General features: G+C 32.4%; 1 long non-coding RNA gene across 4 annotated transcripts in view; it reads right to left on the reverse strand.

The window, feature by feature from the left end:
* Window positions 1-7,023, reverse strand: part of LOC122250706 (uncharacterized) — a 7,235-nt gene extending 212 nt beyond the window's left edge. The window contains exons 1-3 of one of the 4 annotated variants that reach the window (XR_006222967.2): window positions 6,947-7,023; window positions 5,095-5,352; window positions 1-4,820 (exon numbers count right to left, since the gene is read on the reverse strand). The exon at window positions 1-4,820 is cut by the window's left edge and continues 212 nt beyond it. This is a non-coding gene — a long non-coding RNA (uncharacterized LOC122250706). Of the gene's footprint in view, window positions 4,821-5,094; window positions 5,353-6,599; window positions 6,778-6,873 lie in introns of those variants that run through there. The other 3 variants (XR_015192365.1, XR_015192364.1, XR_006222968.2) reach the window with 3 other exon arrangements.
* Between the last annotated feature and the right edge of the window lie 1,309 nt (window positions 7,024-8,332).

Here is an 8,332-nt window from a genome sequence, read left to right on the forward strand (position 1 = left end):
TTCCCCCCCAAAACAAGACTGACATACTGCTAAACATTGATTGATGTGGTGCAGCTTAGGTTAATAGATAAGGATGTAGTAGTCTATTATCTTTTCTTTAACTCAGAATTTTAACACCATTAAAGTAACAGGACTTACATATCATGCAAAGTTAATAAAAAAAAAATCTTTTATTTCTTGTTGCTTCTATGATAACAACATTACCATAGTGAAGGTAGTTGTAACCTTTATTATCTTTTCCTCACTGTTATACTTGTACAATATTTCATTAACAATGTAACAACTAATTTAAACAATACATACATGTTTAAAAATGCAAATAGAATTTTATTTCCTAAAATCTACATTTTGTAGAGAAAAGCATTTCTATACACTAAGTAGGAAAGAGTCCACATCTTGCAGACATTTTCATAAAATACCACTATAGCAAACTACAAACTATAAGTGGATGGAATCAGAGAAAGAGTATCTTACTGAAGAAGACATGTAACCTTGGTTCCCTTGGATTGGAACAAATTCAATGATCCCTTAACAACGTCATTCACGTAAAATAACACTTCAGTTCTCGTCCCTTTGACATCTTATGATGGGGACAAACTGGGTTGGCACGTTAACAAACTGCATTGCATACAATAAACACGTCTCCAGAAATATTACTTCATTTTTTGTTGTAGAATGACGTTAACATTTGTGCTGGCAGGTTGGTTTATCAATATATTCTTCAGTGTACTTCCACACCATTTTACTCTAATTAATCAATCATTCTATAGCAACATGCAATGTGACTCTGATGAGGATAGCCTAACTATTCTGATTCAATATGTAAGTAATGAATACCAAGATAAAATGTAATCCTCATTATATGTGTCATCCTATTTACTTTCAATATCCCTATTTCAGTACTTTTGATTATGCAAACAAAAAAAACAAATAGGTTGACAAATTCTCATTATTTCAACCAGGCAGCAAGTACACTATGCAACATTTTTCAGCATACATTTATCCTCACACCATTTACAACTTGAGTTAAATGAAGAAACTACACCATAAGAAAAATAAGGAAGTGCCAGTGAGATTCATCAATGTCTTTCATGTTAATTTCCGCATGTGAAGATAAGGATGCCACTGCTCCTCTGTTGTATCATTATTTTTTTTGTAATGTTCCAGTATATAAAAATATTTCTCCGCATATCAAATCGCATCACTCGGTACGTATTCTGTATGAATATAAAGCATGCAGTACTCAAATATACCAAATCTATTGTATAAATATTTTAAATTCCATTGGCACTATTGGAACATGGAACAGATGACTATTGCCTAAACATTTATATTGTCATATATTTACTGTCTATTGTATTATTCTTTCCACTAATTATCTACAGATTTAGATGTTTGTTATCTAAAAGAAAAGAATATGTAACAAGCAAAAAAAAAAGTATATGTGCACAATTACAGAACTAGAGACTCATAAACACACACAGAAGACATATTTCTAAAGTATTAACCATTTACAACATTTAATAAGAAAACTGAACACTTTTGATTATATATGCATATTTGTGCATGTGTGAGTGATTGTGAGTGTGAGTGTGAATGTGAGAGCGAGTGTAGGTGTAAGTGTAATAATGTGGGAAAGAAAGAAATAAAGAAAGAAGGAAAGAGAGAGAGAGAGAGAAAGAAAGAGAGAAAGAGAGAGTGTGTGTGTATGAGAGAGTGAGTGTTAAAGTGGGTAGATATGAAAGAGTTAGTGAATATGAGAGAGTAAGATTATGAGTGAGTGAGTGTGAGTGTGTGCATAAGTGTGAGTAAGTGAGTGCATGAGTGTGAGTGAATGAGTACAAGAGTATGAGTACAAGAGTATGAGTGTGAGTGAATGAGTGCATGAGTGTGAGTGCATGAGTGTGAGTGAGTGAATGAGTGAATGAGAGGGAGAGTGAGCGAGAGCATCTGTGAGAGTTCTAGGGTGAAGACAGTATAGAAGGCACTTCATTCGCTGTACATACACATTTTCTTCTTATTCTGCACACACTGCAATATGCCAGACTGATGGATTTTATAAGGTTTTCTGCCACACTAACAACTGAAATCATCAGAGGACAAGAAGGCTGCATATATATATACATATATATACACTGTAAGTACTACTGAGTACTGAGTCAAAGAATCACATTGTATTCAAGAAAGTAGAACAGATCAAGCAATTTCAAAGAGCATGAAATACTGAATTTAAATTACTGTATCCTTGAAAATATGATAATCCGACTGATTTCATAAAGGATAAGAAACATATGGAAGACACAAAGGGAAGAAGAACAACAACAACACATAAGTACAAATACAAGTGCATATTTCAACAAAATGCAAATTAGTTTTCATGAGCAAACCACCTGTCATTACCTTAAAGAAAATATAAATATATAAAAAAAAAGCTCAACTAAGGAATATCAGTGCTTTACATCTCACACCAGTATAATCACTCAAATTATGCTCTGTTCTGAACACTGATTTCTAACTCTATAAGATCTAGTTTTCTTATCATAAATCTGTCTGTTACACGGTAATTAAAATCTGGGATGTGGAAATTGCTTCCTCATATGATATTTCCAAGTGTGAAAGTTCAACATTAAAGCAAGTTAGCTTCATTCTGGCACCCTATACACACCTCATACGTACAGTGCATATTGGAATTATAAGTCAAATATTACCATAAATAGTGTAAGATAAATCATCATTAACCAAAATACCTAGTTTAAATTTTCAAATTTCAACATTTTTTTTTTTTTTTAGATCAAAGAAAAGTTACTCAAAGACAAAACCTTAAAATGTAAAATCTATGAATAGCTGCAATCTGTCAATTCATGAAAACAAGCAGTTACCAAAATAGTTGCTTCTTCTGAGAAATGCCTCTTTTTCCAGGAAAAAGAAAAACATGAATATATTTATATGAAATAACAATAATTAAAGAAGACTGAATCCATGAGAACAAAAGCGCAGGCAAGAGGAATAAATCCTGGTTTCTCTGGAAACAAACATTTTACTTTTTTCTTGATTAACCTAAGAAGCAATATTTTTTAAATCTAATTGTGAAGTACTCTGATCAAGAAAAATAGTTTAATTAATCTTTATGTATGCAAGATGCAGAAGTATATGAACTTCCTCTATTTCATCAAGGGATATTCTCATATGACACAATTTAAGGTGCATTTAATCAAACATAATTAATGATAGGTGGATAGAATATTATGAATAAAGTTTTGATATTCCCTATAAATTCTAATATGCAAAACTGTAACAAAAACAGGGAAGAACTAGGAACTTTACAAAGACATTTGTCATATTCTGACGGATGATCAGAAACAGGAAAACAATTCCAGGCATTGGATAGCAAGTGACTTCAGATTTTATGATGAATTTGGCATATGTAAATATCTCAAATAAAATTCACCTTGTATGCAACATAAACTGAATTCGATACTCATTGTCAACCAAGCCAAATATTTACTGAAATCACAATATCTAAAATGAAGGAAACTGATAATAAATATAATACTTTAATCATATAATAGGATGATGTTTACGCCACCATTACCATAATCTATTAAGCCCTGAAAAAAATCTGGTCAAGTACAGGTCAGATGTACTTCATAATGATAAAGAAAGAAAGAAAAAAAACGTAAAAAAAAAGAAAAAAGAAAAAAGAAGAAAATAAAATCTGGTCTAGTACAGGTCAGATGTACTTCATAATGATAAAGAAAAAGAAAAAAAGGTAAAAAAAAGGAAGAAGAAAATAATAATAATAATAATGAGAATTGAGTTCCTTCAAAATTTAGTAAAAGATTTTTAATGAAAAACACACACTATCTAATCACTATATAACACAGTATTAGTAATCAGGCATAACTTAATTCTATAAGGAATCTACAAATGTGTATGTTAGTTATATATAAAGCCTCCCATACATTTACATACCTATGGGAACAGTGACATATTATGAAATGTGTCATCTACACAAGTTCCTATCACAGAAATCTCTAACCATAAACATTATTATGGAAAAGTACTAGGAAAACATTCAATTACCTAAAAATCATTAACAAATTTAGGAAGATTGCAAATATCAATATTTTCTTTCTAATTCTACTCCTGACAGTTTATTTACCTTTGTTTCTAACTTTGTGCACTGATTTAATTTTAATACACATTGGTAACATTCATAAGAGAAAATAACCAAGAGGTTCTTGATGACTTTCCCTATCAACACCTCATTGTGTCCATATATTTGTATTTCACCATTTGCAAAGGTTTTGAGATATAAGAATAATCACTTTAGGGTGACAAGATTTAAAAAAAATATCCAGAGGATAGAAAGAATAGCACTAATGTACAGGAAAAACAAGTCTTGCCATATAACAGCATTATAGTAGCATTATGGTCTGTAAACCTCATTCATGCTGTTGAGAGAATTGATGATTCTTGTGAATAAACCAATAAAAATGCAGGTCTTTGTCGAAGAGGAAGTACAAAGAATGGGAATAAGAGAATTTACATTCATGTCCCACTGCCCTGATCCTGAATTTTACCCTCATCTATATTGGGCTTATGAGAACCTCATACTAAACCTAAAAATATTGTCCCTATTAAGCAGATCTTCAGGTAACATCTTTTGGGTTCATCAACAGACATCATCTATCACTAATACTCTTTGGTCGTCTGTTCACAACCACCTGATCAAGAGCCTCACGCAAGAGCTGGAGGCTTCTCTGCACTTTGTTGGCGTCTTTCTTATAATCCCCCAGCATGTTGGTGAGGGCATCAATCTGTAATGAGGAATAGAGCATTTGTATGTATGTATATCAATAACTAAGGGATATCCAGATCACTTAATCTAATGTAGTTCTCCTACTCCTAAGAACTGTATTTGTAAAGTTGTGTCGTAAAGCGAACTGGTGATTTGCAGGGTTCTGCTCTATAATACCAAATTTACTAGTTGCTTTTCAGCTAAGGATATATTATCAACATGGGAAATGTATGCTTTATTGTCAAGTAAAATAATAATGTTAATTAACAATATTAGTACAAACTCCAACTTACCTCCTTTTCATACTCTATGAGGCGATTGTATTTACGGTTGTTTAATATCCGAGTGTACAGTTCTTTAGTACAATAACCAATATAGAAAATAAATGCTAACAGCAAAATCACAGACATGCCATTCTTTATGCGGCGCCACACTACCATCTTCTTAATATCATCATCAATGTGGTTTGCCTCTGAAGTCCACAATCTACAATAAGTTGCGGTCACAACAGTTCATTAAAGAATCATTGATAAGATTTCACAGCAGATCATCTGGAAAAGAGATGTTAATTAGTCCAAATGTTTCATAACATGGTTAAATGTGATATAGTTTAATAATTGAAAATGTTAGGAAGACACCTGCAGCGGCTTTCAAAACAAGGCTTTTTTCTTGTAATTCTATCATCTATGTTCTATCCAAGTCTACTGGAAACTTGCTGTGATATATGAATAAAGGTCTACTCTCTTAATAATGAAAATAGTGATGCAGTGTCAGGCAATGACTATAGTTTGTGTACCTTTGGTCCTGTGGCTAAGGCCATCAAATCTCCACTATGTATTTTCTGGGAAAATAGAGCTTATATTGATTCATTATTTGTCAAAATACATGTAGTGGTTTGGTTGCCTTTTCTGGATTGCAGAAGCTGCCTTTGGCCAGAGACCTGTGTGCAACTGGTTTCTAAACATTTACTTATAATAACAATATATATATGATAAAAGGCTTGACAATTGCCCTGAACATAGAGACAAATAGGTAGAAAAATAAAAAATAGCCATAAAGAATACATAGAATAACATCTTTAGATACCAAATGTGCAAAGTATATGAAATTCCAAAATTAATGCTTGTGTAGCTAACCCAGCCATGTTGTGGTCTCAGTACTTCATGGTCAGCAGGGAATACAAGTCTTTAACATGTTTTCTAGGAAGACAGAACTTCCAGACCTCCTTGGCAATCCATTCTAAAAGGGACTAGTCCAAGCTCTAACTTGTGTTAAGTGTGGAGGCCACATATTTGCTTGACACACTCTTATTCTGAGGAATTACCAGTAGCCTATATATTTAGAGGAATTTTCTTGTCCCCCACTAGCCACACACTGAATGGCATAACCTCTATACCTGTCAGCCATCCTATACCAACACACCATATTTTTCCAAGACAGGTATTGTAGACCTACCTAGCCATTTACTGTCATATATGGAACCAATTTGGGTTCTACCAATGGTCTTGGCAAAAGTTTGTTGCTCTTTACCAAAACACAAAGAGTGGAGGCTGTGATGATTACTTGACAATTTAATACTATAGTATTAGACTCCAGAATGTAGAACATCACAAATCACAGCAAGTTCCAAGAGGATTTGGAGAGAACTGTCAATGTAATTAAGAGAAGAAACTGCATTTTGAAAGCCATTGCAGCAGTCTACTAAATATTTAACTAATTACCATATACATTATGGTTCAACCATACACATGCAACACACAGGCATATATCTGCCTTATTTATCTCCAGGAACTTTTACCTGAAACCTGTCACAGCATCAATGGTTCGTGACCATCTCTAAGAATTGTAACCAATATGACAATGAGAAAACTAGCAAGTAACCATGAGATATATTCCTCAATAAGAGTCCCGTATGGCCGATAGCAAGGCGATATAATTTCGTGCTCCGCCCCTTCACCTGTCAAACCTTCCAAGGTGGGAGGATGAATGACCTTGACTCCACTACAACTACAGCTTTTAAAAACGCTTCAGTCTGCTCTACAGCCTTAGTACCACAATCACATTCAATGTACCTATATCTCATAAGGCTGCAATAATGTCCTCACTATTCATTACGAAAATACATCTCTTTAAAAAGTTTTCTACCAGGAAATACTCCGCTGAGCCGACCGCTGCAGCTGTGACCAAAACAAATCCTCTCAAGATGGCGACTACGAGCCTAAACTTTCCCTCGTGCTTAAATATTTTACTCCTATTGAAGTATATAATATTTTTGATATAACAGTGATATCATTGATATAACAGTCATTAGCGACATTATTGATAGTGTCGTTATTGATATCATGATTCTTCTTCTTTTATTAGTATTAGCATTATTATCATAATCATTGCAATTATAATAATGGTAATGATAATCATTGTTATGATGACAAATATTAATGATAATGATAATATGATACTGATAATAATGTTGATACAAGAAGTAGTAATAATAATGATAATGATGATAACTATAACAAGATTATATATAATATATAATGATGATTAATCATAATGACAATAATAATAAGCACTATCATAATGATAATAGTAGTAGTAAAGATGATAATAGATAATAACAATAATGATAACAATGATGATTATAATAATAATAATAATAATAATAATAATAATAATAATGGCAATAAAAATAGCAGTAACAATACTACTATTAATAATGATGATAGTAAGGGTAACAGAAATGATAACAACAACAACAACAACAATATTGAGGATGATAGTAGTAAAGATAATGATACTAATAATTACAATAGCAATGATAGTGATGATGACGTATATGATGACGATAGTGAAGCTAATTATGATAATGATAACAACAACAACAATGATATGACCATAATAGTACCAACACTAATGACAATAATGATAATAAAAGGATAATAACAGTAAAGCTAACATAAACAACAACAATAATAGTAATAACAGAATATACTTACAAGACATTTCTAGTCTTTGTAATGAACCAATACTGTTCTCGTAGTTATTTGAAGGGTCCATCTCTCTCTTTCTCTCTCTCTCTCTCTCTCTCTCTCTCTCTCTCTCTCTCTCTCTCTCTCTCTCTCTCTCTCTCTCTCTCTCTCTCTCTCTCTCTCTCTCTCTCTGTCTACCAGAGAACAAACCCAAGAATAGAAAATATCAAGGCGTTTTTTCTTATTTAATGAGAATGAAAGTATCTGAAAATCCTATTTGTACTTTATTTGTATTAATTGATAATTGCACTTTATTTGTAATTGAGATATTAAAAGTGTACGTAAGCATACATATTCATACGTGATCATAATATTCAGTATTCACAGATAGAATCTGTGAACCTTGCTTATATTTTCCGTCAAGTGCACTTAAGTAATTCGACTTACTAATGTTCAAAGTCACCGAACAGAACAGTGGATACTACAGATACTAAACATGATAGGTTTGTTTTCCTTTACCTTTCTTTTCTCAAAGTGAAAGTGATTTCCAGGCGATGGTCAT

This window comes from Penaeus japonicus, unplaced genomic scaffold, assembly GCF_977035675.1.
Source record: "Penaeus japonicus unplaced genomic scaffold, GWHDUDI00000001_assembly GWHDUDI00000027, whole genome shotgun sequence".
Classification (NCBI taxonomy): Eukaryota; Metazoa; Arthropoda; class Malacostraca; order Decapoda; family Penaeidae; genus Penaeus; species Penaeus japonicus.